The sequence below is a fragment of the Ambystoma mexicanum genome, chromosome 2p (assembly GCF_040938575.1).
Source record: "Ambystoma mexicanum isolate Mex_15411 chromosome 2p, UKY_AmexF1_1, whole genome shotgun sequence".
In the NCBI taxonomy this organism is placed as follows: Eukaryota; Metazoa; Chordata; class Amphibia; order Caudata; family Ambystomatidae; genus Ambystoma; species Ambystoma mexicanum.
The window spans coordinates 228,615,573-228,631,777 of NC_090923.1; the positions used below are offsets into that span (position 1 = coordinate 228,615,573).

Here is a 16,205-nt window from a genome sequence, read left to right on the forward strand (position 1 = left end):
AGAGAAACTGGATTCATTTTTATTTACATCATTCTTTTGCTTTTTATTTCCTCGGTTTAGTGGCTCCAGACTACCATACCAGATGCAGGACTCCATTTGGTTATCAGTATGTGTTTGGGCACCCTGGGTGAAAACCACAGCGAACAAAGGCATGTGGCACCCATGGTAGGAAATCACTAAGTTATAAGATTGATCTCCAAAAGTTTTTCACTTGAAGGGTCCAAGGACTATGCTGTAAACCAAATTGCTTCAGGGTGGAAGCAATCCAGCGTGCAAAGAAAGCAGCATGTCCAATCCAACGCTTCCACATACTTTACTGGGAAAGGAATAAGGAACACAACATTTTAAGACATTTACTGTTTCTCCGGTTTTAGGATATAGCACCTTTAAGACATTCCCACTTCAATACTTAATCCACATATTGCAGTCTTGCGTGGTCTTAAATTTTAAGAATTAAAGGTGTTCATTAATTTCTCTTGTATCATTGACTAACACTAAAGCATTATGAACAGCCCAATGTCTATCAGTCTTTTTCCTTCATCCAAGTTTTATGAAAAAGACTTTTCCACTCACCCTCTAACTAGGCTATCCTCAGCAGCCCTCCATAAATCGAGTCCAATTCTGACCACCAAATGGAATGAGGTACACTCTCCTCTTAATAATTAGACATAAAAAATACTTTTTGGTGTTTGTAAAGATGATCTACTGCTCAGATGTGTAGTACCGAACAAGTTACTTACCTGTAACTGTTGTTCTCCAGCATGGGTGTGGCATGGATTCACATGCTCATTAATATTCCGTCGTCAGGCTGGGAATCCTCGGTAAAGAAAAAAATCAGCATCAGTTTCGTTTCTGATCTGTCTTTCTTAGTAGTAACCAATCACTGATCTCTGGGTCATACTGCCCACAGCCAATGACTGTCCTCTCCCTAAGCCCCTCCCCTGGCAGCCATCCTCAGATTTGGTAGCATGTAAAGTGGCAGTATGACCAAGTGAAGAGCCGCAGAGGGGAAGGAGGGAGGGTTCGCATGTAAATCCATGCCAGACCCATGCTGGAGAACAACAGTTACATGTAAGTAACTTGTTCCTTCTCCAGCATGGGGTCTGGCATGGATTCACATGCTCATGAATATAAGAATACATAGCAGTACACACATGCACAACCACGGGAGGTGGCAAAAGGCTCAACATTAAGCATTACATAAACTCAACATCAAGCAACTCTTACCTCCCCACCAGGCCCACCTTCAGGCGAACAGGTTGCGCAGCACTGCTTGGCCGACTCTGGACTCCTCCCTGGAATCCCGGTCGATGCAGTAGAATCTCATGAAGGTGTGCGTCGACCTCCACGTAGCAGCCCTGCAGATGTCCAGCAGGGGCACACCAGACAAGAATGCCGTAGTAGCAGCGATCGCTCTGGTCGAATGGGCTCTCGGACGGCCGGGCAATGGCCGGTTTGCCAACCGGTGACAGTGCATGATGCAGCCGGAGAGCCATCTAGAAATGGAAGCCTTCCAGAGAGCCTTCCCTTGGTTCACAGGTCCAAAGTTCACAAACAGCTGTGATGTCTTAGTTCCGTCCACGTAGAACTTAAGCGCTCTACCTACATCCAGCGAGCGCAAAGACCTCTCGGCCGGCGACAAAGGCGACGGGAAGAAAACTGGTAACACCAAGGGCTCGTTAAGATGGAAGTCCGACGGCACCTTGGGCATGAAGGAGGGGTGCGTCCTCAGCACCACCCTCGTATCGTGAAAAGTCAAGTATGGGGGCTTGCAGGATAGGGCCTGAATCTCTCCCACGCGTCATGCGGAGGTGATGGCCACCAGGAACACTGTCTTCCACAACAGGAACTTCAAAGGAGCCGAATGCAACGGCTCAAATGGCGACCCCATGAGCCTGGTCAGCACTACGTTGAGCTCCCACGCCGGGGCTGGAGCCTTCACCGGCGGGAACGATCGGAACAGTCCTTTCATAAATTCCTTCACCAGTCGATGAGACCACAAGGACGGCTGTCCTGTAGTTCTGGTGTATCGGGAGATCGCTGCCAGATGTATCTTGATGGAAGCATGAGCTAGTTCAGCCTTGGCCAGCAACAGTAGGTATGGTAACACTTGAGGTGCCGTAATCTGTAGAGGGTTGATCTTCTGTGCACGGCACCAGACAGAGAACCTCTTCCACTTATGTCCGTAGCACGTAACAGTTGAGGACGCCCTGGCCTTTTCAAGAACCTCTCTGTAGTCAGCCAGGATATCGTACCCTCCAAACTCTAGTGCTGCAGGAGCCAGGCCTGCAAGTTCAGCGACTCTGGGTCGTGATGAAGGATGGCGCCTCCTTCTCTGGAGAGAAGATCTGCGTCCGTCGGTAGCTTGACCGGTGGGGACGCTGACAAGTCCAGAAGGTCCGGGAACCAGATCTGCCTCGGCCACGCCGGTGCGACGAGGATCATCTTGCACCGGGACCTCTTGAGCTGGTTGATGAGTCGGAGCAGCAACGGCAACTGAGGGAACGCATATAGGAACAGGCCGTCCCAGGGGAACGAGAAGGCATCGCCCATGCTCCTCAGCTGGGGCAACCTGCTGGTGAACCTCTGGCATTTGGAGTTCGTCGCCGCCGCGAACAGGTCGATCTGGGGTTTGCCCCATCGCTGAAAGAGTCGATCCACTTGATCCTGGCGTAGTTCCCACTTGTGGCACGAGCGCAACTCTCTTCTGAGTGAGTCGGCGATGGTGTTTTTTATCCCTGCCAGATGAAACGGCACCAGAAACATCCCTTGGGCAACGGCCCAATGCCACAGATCCTGGGCTTCCTTGGATAGGGCAGGGGATCTGGTTTCGCCCTACTTCCGAATGTAGAACATCGTGGTGGTGTTGTCGGTGAAGGTCCTCACCACCTTGCCCTTGAGGGATGGGAGAAAGGACCTGAGGGCCTAGAACGCTACACGGAGCTCCAGGATGTTGATGTGGAGCAGCATTTCCTCCGGGAGCCAGAGACCTCTCGCGTGAAGATCTCTGGTGTGCGCTCCCCACCCCTCCAGGGAGGCATCCATCGTCACGGTTACCTGGTGGGATGGGGTCTGAAAGTCTGTCCCTGCTGCCAGATGAGCGTGGGTGCCCCACCACCGGATCGCTCGTCGGAAGGTCTCATTGAGCGGGATCCTGTTCTTGAAGCTGCCTGTCGCGTGGATCCAGCGGGTGTCAAGGAACTCCTGTAGAGAGCGCATCCGAAGCCTGCACAGGCGCACGAGATATATGCAAGAGGACAGCATCGCGAGGAGGGACTTGATGGACCTCACCCTGGCCACGTCCATGGCCAGCAGACACTGCACCTTGCCCAGGATGGCCTTCGTCCTTTCCTCCAACGGCGAGGCCAGACGAGCCACTGTGTCGAGTTTGGCTCCCAGAAACAGTGCGACTTGTGAGGGGACCAGGTGGGATTTCGGGAAGTTGATGGAGAACCCCAGGTCCGTGAGCAGATGGACGGTCTTCGCTGTGTGTTCTACGGCAAGCTCCCTTGTCCCTGCACGGATGAGCCAATTGTCCAGGTAGGGGTAGACGTGGATCCCCTGCAGGCGCAGCCGCGCCGCCACTGGTGCGAGGCACTTGGTGAAAACCCTGGGTGCCGACTTCAATCTGAACGGGAGGGCCTTGAACTGGTAGTGCCGTCCTTGGACCACGAACCTGAGGAACTTTTGGTGTCCTTTTAGAATGGGGAAGAATGCATCCTCCAAATCCAACGACGATAGGAAATCGCCCTCCTCCAGCTGTCCCAGCACGTGCTGGAGGGTGACCATCCGGAACTTCTGTGCCTTGATGTACTTGTTCAGTCGTCGCAGGTCCAGGATGGGCTGCCATCCTCCGGTCTTCTTTTTCACAAGGAAGTACCTTGAGTGTACTCCGGAGCCCCCGAGCCTCTTCAGGACGAGCTTGATGGCACCTTTCTTGAGCATCGCCCTTACCTCCAGTAGTAGTTGAGGGACGTGGTTTTCCTTCCTGGCCACGGGAGAAATGCGGGGGCACTTTTTTTTAGAAACTCGAGGGCATGCCCCTGGGCCAGGGCGTCCTGCACCCAACGGTCGGTGGAGATGGACTCCCACACGCTGACAAACTTCGCCAGCTGGCCTCCCACCGGGGTGCTTCGGGGGGGGCCCAGACGCCACAGTCGGTTCAGTCTTGCTCGGAGGATGCCTTGCCGCCTTGGCCTCCCTGACGACGACGGCGGGATCCACCCGACTTGCCTCATCCCCTATAGGCTTCTTGCGACGAGGAGCGGGCCGTCTGGCGGTACGTAGAGGAGCCACCACCGAATCCCTTGGAGGCACCTTGCTTGCCTCCGGAGTTCCAAAAGGATGGCTGTCGTTGCTGGAGAACTGCTAGGGCCCGAGCCGTCTGCGTGTCCGCCTTGATGGCTTGGAGGGACTCATCCACGGTTTTCCCAAACAGGTTGTTCCCGTCGAAGGGCATGTCCAACACCTTGCTTTGTACATCCTGGCGGAAATGCGTCGCCTTGAGCCACCCTCGCCATCTAAGGCAAACGCTGTTGCCTAGCTGGCGGAAACCGGTGTCGGCAATGTCCGTTGCCACCGTTATGGTGTGGTCTGACGCCACCTCACCTTCCTGCAAGATCTCCAGGGCCTCCGCCCTCTTGTCGTCCAGTAGGAAGTCCAACAGGGGGGCGATCTTGTACCACAATTCCCTGTCGTAGCGGGCCACGATCGCAAGAGCGTTGGCTGCCTTAATCGTTGTTGCCGCCGACGAGATAACTCGTCCCATCGCATCCAGCTTCTTTCCTTCGCCGTCCGGCGGGGAAGTTGACGTTGAGGCCGATGCCCCACCCCCCACTTTCTTCTTGGCCGCCGCTGAGATGACCGAGTCAGGGGTTGGTTGCGCCCTAAGGCACAGGAGGGCCGCGTCGGGGACCAGGTACTTCTTCTCGTACCAATCCCTCTTAGCAGGCGTCGTAGACGGGTTCTTGAGAAGGGCTCGTCCCTCGTCCCAGATGTCATCCAGCAGAGGCACAGCGAGGACCGTCTTCCTCTTGGCCTCGTGTCATTGGTAAAGAAATCCCTCCTTCTCTTCGGGGCAGAGCAGGAAAAGCTTGGATGCCCTGGCAATCATAGCGTGGAAGGACCCAATCTCGTCAGGCGGGGAGGCCGGAGTCAGAGGCGATGGGATATCCGTCCCGTCGTCACCGCCGTCGTCATCCGTGCCCGTTGTGGCCGTGTCCATTCCCGTGTCATCCCCAGGGACGGGGGACGGAGGCAAAGGTTGAGCAGGCCGAGAGGGCTGAAAAGGCGGGGCTGGATGGGTCCGTCTCCTCTTGTTTGGGGGACTTCCCGACGGGCCTGGCTCTGGCTCCTCCGTCGGGCCTGGCTCCGGCTCCTCCGTCGGTGGTAGGGGCAATCTCGTCCTTATCTCCGTACATAAGGATTGTATTGCCAACAAAATGGCCGCCGAGTTGTCCTGCGGCTCCGGAAGCGACGGTTGACTTGGAACCTCGCCGGCACTGCCGTCGCTCTCGTCATCCTCTTCGTCGGGATCCTTCCCGTGGGACCGAGTCTCTTCAACGCCCCCGACTAGGCCCTCCAAGACTTCAACCAGCTCCTCCTCGGAGGCTGTGTCCGTATCCACGATGACCACCGCCACCCCCCCCTCTTTTTCTGCCGGGGTCTTCATGGGGGTCTTCTCGATGGGCCTGAAAGAGGCTTCCCTTTGCGGTGGCAGGGAAACTCTGGGCCCCGAGGTCACCCCTCCACTGATGTAGCCTCCACAGGCTGCGTCAGGGCCGCTGCGGCTTCCTCGATAGAGACCTTAGCCGGGTGACTCAAGGCCTTCACCATCTTCTGTGGGCCTGTGGCCTTCACCTTGGGGGGAGGGTCACCGCCTCGCTCCCCCTTGGCTGGATCCTTCGAGCCCGACCAGGGCCTCTCCAGAAGCTATGCCGGGTTCTCGGCTTTCCTCTTCCCCGAGCCAGAGCGTTGGCTCGTGGTTGATTGCGCCGGAGAAGATGCGCCCTGCATGGCAGCCGAGGAGCCCGACCGTTCGGCACTCCCGGTGCCTGCGTGCTCGCGGTGCTTTGCCTTCTCTTGGGCCCCCGTCGCCGTGGCGCCCTCACAGGACATAGAAGACCACTCGGACTTCTTCTCACCTGATGGGCTCTTTCCTTCCAGCCAGTTGGAGAGACGAAGATGTCGATCCTTCATGGTCCGCTCCGACATGTTCCCGCAAAACGCACAGTCCTTCTCCACGTGCGTTTTGTCCTCATGAAGGCAGTAGAGGCATTTCGAATGCTCGTCCTCCTTGAACACATTCTGTACTTGGCATCCAGGACAAACCCTGAACAGCTTTCCGGGCGTCGAGCTTCCTTTCTCCTGGGCCATGTCCGTGTAGGCCTCAGAAACTTATGGACTACTCCAAGAAGCGTAACTCGACGAAAACTTCACCCTTGAGGGGCTTAGAAAATCCGAAATGGGTCCCCATTGATCGGATGGAGAAACGGTGGAGCTTGAGACTGTGCTTAACCAAAAAATGAGAAAATCTCTTTGAAAAAAGCGCGAAAACGCAGAAAAGCTCGAGAGCTAAAGCACGAGGACTCCCAACACTTGAACGTGTGGTAAAAATCCGAGGACGGGTGCCAGGGGACGGGCTTAGGTAGAAGACAGTCATTGGCTGTGGGCAGTATGACCCAGAGATCAGTGATTGGTTACTACTAAGAAAGACAGATCAGAAACTAAACTGATACTGATTTTTTTCTTTACCGAGGATTCCCAGCCTGACGACGGGGAATATTCATGAGCATGTGAATCCATGCCAGACCCCATGCTGGAAAATAGGGATTGAATTAATATTTGTTCAGCATTTTATATCAAACACATGCTGTGCACTTGCTTTAGGGCACTTTGGGGGATATTTTTAGAATTGGTACTCTTATTGAGACCGATTTAGAAGACTGGTGTATTGATGTAGCTCTGCTGCAACAGAATCATTTGTCCAAGTTTGCAATATGCAAAATTAATGCAGGATTCACATTTAGCAGTGAATGTGTAGTGAATTGCATGGCATTTCATACTGTGTTTTCTCATTTCCAAAGTAAATCAATGGCCTCACAGCAAGCAGTTGTGTATGGCAGTTGGGATTAGGAAACACTCTTGGTATTTAATACAAATGTTTTTTGTTTACTTTTCAAATATTACTTGTATTTGTGTGCTCGTGTGTGAAATATTGTTAGTCTCAGCAGATAAAGAGGAATGGCTGGGCATGTGGTCTGAATTTTATTTTTAAATCTCCCCCACATCTAGCCAAGGGATAAGGCCAGGAAGTATGACAAACTATCAGCACTTCTTTGATGGACCTTTATACTGAAAATGGAACAGTAGCAGCCCTCCGCAGCAGGACTAGTTTTGAAATGGGACAGGGTCACTTTTCAGCAGTGCCGTTTAAACTTTTAGTGGGATTGACTACATCAATACCCCCACAACAGTTTGGCTTTAAAATTAAGCACAGTATACACATTTCTCAGAGGAGTTTTAATTGGTCAATGTCAAGTATTCACAGTTGGGCTAATATATATTTTGCAGAATCAAACCCACATTTCAGTGCCTGAATTTAACGGGTCTGCTGTAATGGAACAGTATCAACATGTGTTTACTCAAGTACTTAACAAGAACAGGGTCAGGACTGCTCTCCATTCTCCAGAGAGTGCATGATAGAAGTGTAAGAAGGCGCAATCTTTTGCTTTTCAGGACTTTTCCTTCATTTTTCTAATTAGTGAATGACACTGCCAAAACCCACCATATTTCAAAGGCACAAACAAAACGAATCCCCAGATTTGTGTGTAGGATGGTTAATTCACAGAGCTTAGGAAGTGGTAGTTACGCCAGGCTAGCCATAAATGAGAGTGCCAGTGTCTCCCCACACCCTATAGCCTTTTTAGAGTCAATGGCAAACCAGGAAAGTTAGATTGTAGGGAGCTATCTATTGCAATCAGCAGGTTAATGTGTCTGCAGAAGAGAGCATAGTTTTGAATTGTAGCAAAGCTGACTTTGCTTTCAACATGATAGGACTACTAAATGTTGAATAGCTCAAAACAGGTCTCCTTAGTGTTTCTATACTTGTAATGGCACACACTGCAGATATAGCATCTACTTGGAAGCACATGCAGCATCCACAAGACAAATCTGCTATCATAATTATTTTTATGACGTGCTTAATAATAAGAGGTTTCTAAGCATGTACCCGGGATTCAAACCCGTGTTGCCCTGTGTCATCTTGCTTCAAAGACAAGCTTGTTGTCCCCCAGCTATCCTCCTGGCTTTTATTAGTTAAAGTACATCCTAACTCCCAAGAACAAGTTTGCACTCATTTTAAAATGATATAAGATATGGCATTTATATCGCGCTTGTACCCATGTGTTTCCAGGCGTGACAAGACAAGGAGGGGGGAAACCGCGGGAGGACAAAACAACAATCTTGCTAGGCCTTGTGTGTTTCAGATCGTGCAAGTGCAGCAAATTGCAAGGGGAGGAGTGCATAGAGGGGCTGGGGGAGAGAAGTTCAAGTAACTCAATAAGTGCAGCCAGCGAGTGGCTCATAAGTGCAGATGGAAGGGACTGTAGGGTTGCAGATACAGGCCATAAGTGCTGGGGGAGCCCGGAGGCAGTGCAAAGGCAACTGGACATGCAGGAGCCTGGACCTGAGTTCTGAGGGTAGCCAGGTGACCAGTGCGTGGAGTAGTCGGGACATCAGCAGGGAGAGAAAAAGTGGAAGCGAAAAGGAAGGTCTTGAGTTGCTTCCGGGAACAGGAGGTGGTTCTGCTCAAGTTTGAGAGAGGCAGGGAGGCTGTTCCAGAAGGAGGCCCCGGCCGAAGAGAGAAATCTGTCCCCAACTCTCTGCTTGGAAAAAGCGTCTGAACCTCTGAGAATTGGAAGTGGGTGAGCGGAGAGCTTGAGAAGGGAGATGTTTATGAAGCGAGAGTTGGAGGTAGTGCGGTACCAGGCCCCAGAAAACCTTGTGGACGAAGCAGAGGGTCTTGAATTTGATTCTAGCTGCCACAGGGAGCCAGTGAAGATATTTCAGAACTGGAGAGAAGTCTCGCAGTCCTGTTGTGGATAAGTTGTGGAGGTCGGAGAGTAGAGGCAGGCAGATTTAGGAAGAGGCTGTTGCAATAGTCAGCCTAGAGAGGACCAGAGCTCTAGAGACAGTAAGCTTCTGGGGGAAAGTGAGGAAAGAAAGAATACCTCTGAGAAGGTGAAACTGATAGTTTGACTTCTTAGAGATGTCGGAGATTTGAGGAGAGAAGGATTGGGTGGAGTCAAAGATGACACCAATTTTCTTAGCCTCACAAGTAAGAGCAGGAAGAGAGCCCAGAGTGGGTGGCCAGAGAGACAGAGGAAAGGAGGGAGCTGGTGTTCTGATGAGGAGGATCTCCGTTTAACTGGCATTAAGGCAGAGATCATTAGCAGCACACCATTACTGAATTGCGGCCAGACAGTCTGGTATGAGAGGAGGGGAAGAGAGAAGGGGAAGAGGCGGCTGAAAGAGAGCCGATTGTCATCCGCATAACACTGAAAGTTGGAGCAGAAAGTAGCGATGCGGTGGGCAAGAGGTGCCAGTGGTTGAAAAGCCAGGGAGAAAGTTAGACCCCTGGGGAACACCACAAGTAGAGAGAGAGAGAGAGATAGAAGACAGGAAAGATGCCAGTTGGACCCAAGAGGGTCGGTTCATTGAGAAAGGAGGTCAGCCAGGAAAGGGCCTGATCATTCCATCTCAGCTCTGCAGCTGGAAGCCTTGTGAGGTCAGGAGCCCTCCACCAGCACCTTGCGCTGCAGGAGCAGCAGGTTTCTCCTTCTGGCTGCATAGGTAAGCACTCTGGCATTTTTTCTGAGGATCATGCTGCATTTTTAATAATTAAAAAAATTCAAAAAAAGCACTTGCACACACTTTTTTTTAATTGGGGTCCTAATTGGGGTCCTGTTCCCACCATATCCGTGCCGCGCACATCGTGGTGCAGTCATTCCTTGGGGTGCCCAAAGCCCCAGAAGCATCCTGGCCATTGGATTCTACTTGAAAGCTTTTTCTCCAAAATGGCTGACACATTCAGCATCCTAGGAGCAAGTCACCAACTCCAAGCTGCTCCCCTCTGATTGGCTGCCCATTCTCCTAAGAGCCAATCACTTCCACCTGCAGGCGTACGCCAGGCCCTGCAACACAGACCCTGAACAAAGGCTCCTGTCTGTACCTGTGAGGGCCTTGGAGGGCCAAAACTAGCTATGATCCATCCCCCCAGACTAATTCCTGGACTGCTCCACTACTACTTGCTCAAAGGCCATCCACAATCCCTGCAGTCATGAAAGTTGAGATTGGCTGGCCTCAACAATTAAAGGTTTCAGAGACATTTTCAGTGCTTTTCACCGCCTCCATCCTCTTCTGACCTAACTTCATTCCTTTCACTGCATTTATTACTCTTTGTATTTAGCATTACTTGGGAACCATCTGCATTGCCTGGTTTGCTGGCTTCATTAAAGTCTTGGGGAGTGCTTCTTAAATTGAATTTGGGCATTCTTTCATTCCTGTGCACCAATTGCATTGCCTTGTTTGCTGCCTTAATTTCAAAAATCAATTCTATGTGTGTTTACCTTTTTACATCTCTGTGCCACTCTTCCAATGTAATTCTGTTCCTGCTTGTTTCACTTACTCTCTCCTACTCAATCTACTAGGCCTTCTAGTGAGTTTACCCAGAACTGTGCAGTGCTGCCACTCATCCCTTACTAAATTCATCTGCTCACCTATGGCTCTCTCCATCTCGCCTATGTTCTCCAAGTCTGGTAGGAAAAAGCACAAAAAAGATATCCTGAGTGCAAACCCTGGACTTCCCATTGCAGACCCCTCCATCAGTGCTTCCTCTAGAGAGGTTTGCACGGATATCCTTTTCTCTGTCCCCTCTCCTGATCTCTGGTCCCCCCAACCCCCATCTCATCTCCACTCTCTCTCCTTCCTCACACTCCTCTATTAACACTGGCACCAAGGGGGAAGTCATCTTGGCTGGCTTTGCATCCTCCCGCTGCTTCGTTAATGTCTATCATACTGGCACCATTCTGGTTCAGGGTCCACAACACAACCTCCTTCTCATTGACCACATTTTGCCTGCTCTCATTAAATTCTTTCCTTCGCCTGCATCTCCCCCTTCTCTCTCTCTGTCCACCTCCCCCTACCGCTCACCCTCTGCCTCCTCTGAATGTTGTACCACGCCCCTGTAGCCCAACTCAGAAAACTTTCAATTGCAGTGACCTCCTCCACCTGGTGACTCTCAAAGCCCGCTCTGTCAACAAACATTGCTCTGACATCTGCCTCCGTCTTGAAGACATTGACGTTGACATTTTCGCTCTTACTGAGATTTGGTTCGATGCCAGCTCAGTCGCTGCCTTTCACTCCCTCCTCCCTGACGGCTTCAAGATCATCTCTGAGCCTCGACCTCACCGACAGGTGGGTTGCCTTAATCTTCCCTGAGTGGGTTCCTGCTTCCATCTTACCTACCCAAACCTATTCCTCTTTTGAAAGCCTGGTTTGCAAGTTGGTCACCTCTCCCACCACCACCTTGTCTATTGCTACCATCTACCGACTTCCAGGCACCACCTCCATTTTTCTCTCTGAATGGCCTGACTTCTGCTCTTCTTTACGCTCTCTTCTTCATCTAACCTCCTCCTCCTGGGTGATTTCAACATTCAACTGGACTCCATTGTCTCTGCACCCACTCTATTCACTGACCTCTGTTTCGCGATTCCGTTTACATTCTCCCTTCTGGGCCAACCCAAACATGTGGACACACTCTGGATGCCCTCATACACTCTGAGGTCTCTCTTTCCCCCCTTTAGCCACCACTCTCTCCTGTTCAGACCACTCTCTCCTCCCATCTGGGTCCCATTGGTGCCCAGACTGCCCCCGCCCACCAACCTCCTTCACAAACACCTGCCCGATGAAACGAGTGGCTGCGGCTGCCTTCGCCTCCATCTTCACCCCCCCATCCCCTCAACTCTGACTTCACCTGTGATTCTACCCTCAGCAACCTCCATCTTTTCATCACCAACACTCTTGATATTCTTGCACCAGTTATGAGGATCCTCTGGAACCTGCCTCAAAGCGTAACACTTGGTACGACACCAAACTTGCAGCCCTGAAACGAAAGTGCAGGGCAGCAGAACGGTAGTGGTTGCCTGCAGGCTCATCCTTTGACAAACTGGCCTGCCGCCTGCTCCAAAGGCAATACAGACTCGCCATCCGTGCAAAGAAAAGAGCCCACATTCGGGCAACGGTCTCCGGCGCATCCAATAACTCGGGTGAACTTTTCAAAATTTTCAGGGATCTAGCCAACCCCTCCGCAGTCCTTCTGCAAAGCACTGGCCTCACAATTTGCCACCAAAACTCAAGACATTCTGACCACCCTTTCACACTCATTCACAGCCAATCCCGCCCCCCTCACACCCACTTCCCCCTCCTGCATCTTTCTCCTCCTCCTCATCATCCTCCTCCTCTCCCGTCACTCCTGAGAAGGTTACCAGAGTTGTCCGCTCCATGAAGGTCTGTTCTAAACATGTCTCCCCTTGCACATCCAGGAAAATCAAGGATAACATTGGCTCTCTTGCCGATTTCTGCAACCACTCCTTTATCATCAGATCTTTCCCCTCCCACCTTAAGCATTGCCTTGTGCGCCCACTCCTGAAAAAACCCTTCTCTGACCCTACCTCCCCTGCCAGCTATCGCCCTATCTCCATCACCCCCTTCCTGGGGAAGCTACTTGAGAAGTTGGTTTTAACCCAACTCTCACCCTGAAAGTGTTGGTGGCCTCCACGACCAACAAACTGGATTCCGAGAATCCAGAAGCACAGAAACTGCTCTTCTGAACACCTGTGAAGAATATATATATATATATATATATATATATATATATATATATATATATATATATATATATATATATATATATATTGTGGCCTCAAGGCCAGGCCCCACATCTCTCCCACACTAAAATCTCTTCACTGGCTCCCGGTTGCTGCACAGATTAAATGAAATCACTCTGCATCATTTGGGACCACACTAGCTTCATGGGTCATGGCCACTGGTCAAGGGCCATTAACTGTATGCCCTGCAGGGTCCCAATGGACCCAGACCTGCCACCTCTGGACACAGCATGCTTAAAGCATGTGCACCTAGGCCAGGCGTGGCCATACAGTGGCATTGAAAGCACATGCAGAAGACAGGGGGAGTGGCAAGGTGGGTTTCACAAGGCAGGGCCCAAAGGGAGTGGCTGGGTCCAAGCTATATAAGCCAGCACCACCCGCATGCTGGCGCTTTGCATTAGTCTGCTGGAGCAGCGTAACACTTACTACTGTCTACAGATCCTTATCTGTTCCAGTTCAGCACAAGCATCGTAGTCTCCGGAATCCATCCTGCATTTTACCTGGAACCAGCCATGCCATTGCTGGAAGCACTGCTATCTGCTTCCAAATGTGCAACTACCATGCGTTTCTTACCTGGAACCAGCCACACCATCGTTGGAAGCACTGCTACCCGCTTCCAACTCTGCAGCCACCGCGTGCATCTTACCGGAGGCAAGCCACGCCATTGCTTGAAGCAGTGCTACCGCTTCCAACTCTACAGCTACCACACGCCTCTTTCCTGTCTCCTCGAATCCACCTCTTGCAGTGCCTTGCATCCTTACCTGTCCTGAACGCCCATCAACACAGAGTCATTTTCTGGCGCAGCATCCTCGCGGATCCTTCCATCTGGCAGCCGGCAGGAATTCGGAGTACCACTCGCCAACACACACCGACGGGCTGCACCTGCAAAAGAGACAGAAAGCACACGGTTACCAATTGCCAAAACTTTAAACGCTGGGCAGTGCAACTCGCAAACTTTGCACATCATCCGGAAATCCAACTTGCCACTTGTAGGTTTTCCGGATTGGACTCCATCACCGCATACTCGTGGGGCAATCTTCATACCTGGAGGGAGAGGAAAGGACATAACGTTACGGACAATAATCATTGGGGAAATCATCACCACGAATACGGACAATAATAATTTTTAAAGAACACCTACCTACAAGGCGGGATTGGTCGCAGCCGGTCTGGGCCACCACGGAAAGGACCAGTGACGCAACTAGGTCCATCCACGGCGCCCCTGCTGAGGGAAAGCAGGACGGAGAACTCATCCTTACACTAAAATAGGGGCAGTACCAGCATCCAGAGCCTTTGATTTCGCAGCAGCTGGGGGTGAGAGTCGGTCCAAGGGCGCCAAGTCTTGGGAGGACTCCAACCATGCCCCAACGTCCCTGTAGAGACCAGGTGAGCATAACATCATCTTTATCTCACTAAACACTCTCCCGCTAGACTTCTTTGCTCATCTGGCACCAACTCTTTGTGTGTAAAGCATTTTTGCTAAACAGAGGGCAGGTGGTCGCTCACTTTTCTCAGCGGGCTCCCTCCTTTGAAATAGCCTCCCCCTTCGCCTATAGCAGGATCTTCTCAAATTCTAGATGCACCTTAAGACTTTCCTCTTTTCCTCCCCCTTCCCTCATTCTCTCCTCTGTTAATCCCACAGTTGCTGAATCAGTGTCCTTGGCCCTTCTGCATCTTCGGGGCTATGACCTCTGTTAGGGAGAATTCTCTTATAAGGCTAATTTACCAAACCTAGTGAGCCCCCCAGCAGCTTTGCTGGATTTTTGGGGTTTGTTTTTTTCTCCTGCTAAGAGTGAGAATCTTTTTCTCCCACTCTTAGGCATGATTTGAGGTATGTCTGACTATTTGTGTGCTCATGGGCTATGGGGTCTTTTACTCCATAGGGTATCATCTGTTCTAGTGTATGTGTTACACAGCACCCTCAGTGCAGTAACACAGGGGTGTCATAGTGACCCCCGAACATAGACTCCATACCCTGGGACTGACTACTGTCTCCCAGGGCATGTAAAGTCACCATTGACTTTACTAGTCCAAAATTGTGAACAGAACCAGTACAAACATATTGTGGAAGTACTGGAAGGGGTTAATTCGATTGCCCCTGGGTCTGTTCCAAGGGGGCACAGTCCTCCCTTGTCGAGTTTCTGTCTGGTGGCAGTGGTTACCACGCAAAATATTCCACCGGAATATTTCCTATGGGATTTTCCCATTGATTTTAAACGCACCACTTTTTGGTGCAATGTTAAAGATACCCCCGGTTTATTTATTTAATATAAAATCACTGGTTGGGTCTTTTTGCCAGAACTCTTTTCTAAAATGGCGTTCATGTCCGTCTCTGTAACTCCAACCAGGGTCGGGCCCTTTGTTCCACTTTTTGGCGGGCTTCTCCACAGAAGCCCTCCAACTGGTGCCACTCTGTCTGGGTTCCACAGGATGTGTGGGTGGGGGAATTGGCACCCTGGACTGCGTTGCCTTAGCAACTCATGTCACACTCTGTTCTGATTGGCCCAGTGGTGAGCCGCCCGGCTGACCACTTAGCATGTATGAGTGACAGCTAGGCTGTTGAATGGGGGTTTTTCTGCATAAAAGTAGGGCTTTTGGGACTGGAACTTCAGAAGTCGCCACAGGACCTAAGAAATCCGAACAGGGGAGAAGCTGAGCCATTTGCAACGACAACACCACCAGTGGAGCCCTGCTTCAACGACCTCACCACTTTCCCGACAAGAGAAGATCTTCTGCTGAAAGAGTCTTCTTCCTCTGAGCTGGTGGGATCAACCAGTTCGCCATTTCACCTTCCAGAACGTCTCTTGGTCGAATCGCCCGTGCCAAGCACCCTGGCGGCCAGATAGCCAAGCTTCACCACTGTGACCGCGAATAACAGGAACGCACCTTTTAACCGACAAACTCTGCGGCTGGTCTCTTGCCTGGGTAGTGCAATGACTCCAAGTTTCCTCCTCGACGAGATCATCTCTTCCCAGGTCGAAACCACGAACTGCACCCGCTGCCAGGAACAAATGCCACCGCTGGAGCTTCCTCAACTTTAAAGGTACTATGTTCCACCTGGCCTCCCTTTCTACGGTTTGCTAAAGGTGACCCTTAAATCCTTGGCTTTCCAACTGGGTTGGCCCCCACCTTCTAACTTTACCTTCAGGACCAACCCAACCTCTTTTGAACATTTTTACAAAGACTTGAATGTATTTCTAAACTGTTTGATCTTGGGCACATTTCACCTAGCTCCATTTAAAGTGGGCCTGGCCTATG

General features: G+C 51.3%; 1 protein-coding gene across 7 annotated transcripts in view; it reads right to left on the reverse strand.

The window, feature by feature from the left end:
* ITPR1 (inositol 1,4,5-trisphosphate receptor type 1) overlaps nt 1-16,205 on the reverse strand; it is a 3,145,915-nt gene that overhangs the window by 2,048,877 nt on the left and 1,080,833 nt on the right. The window lies entirely within an intron of this gene.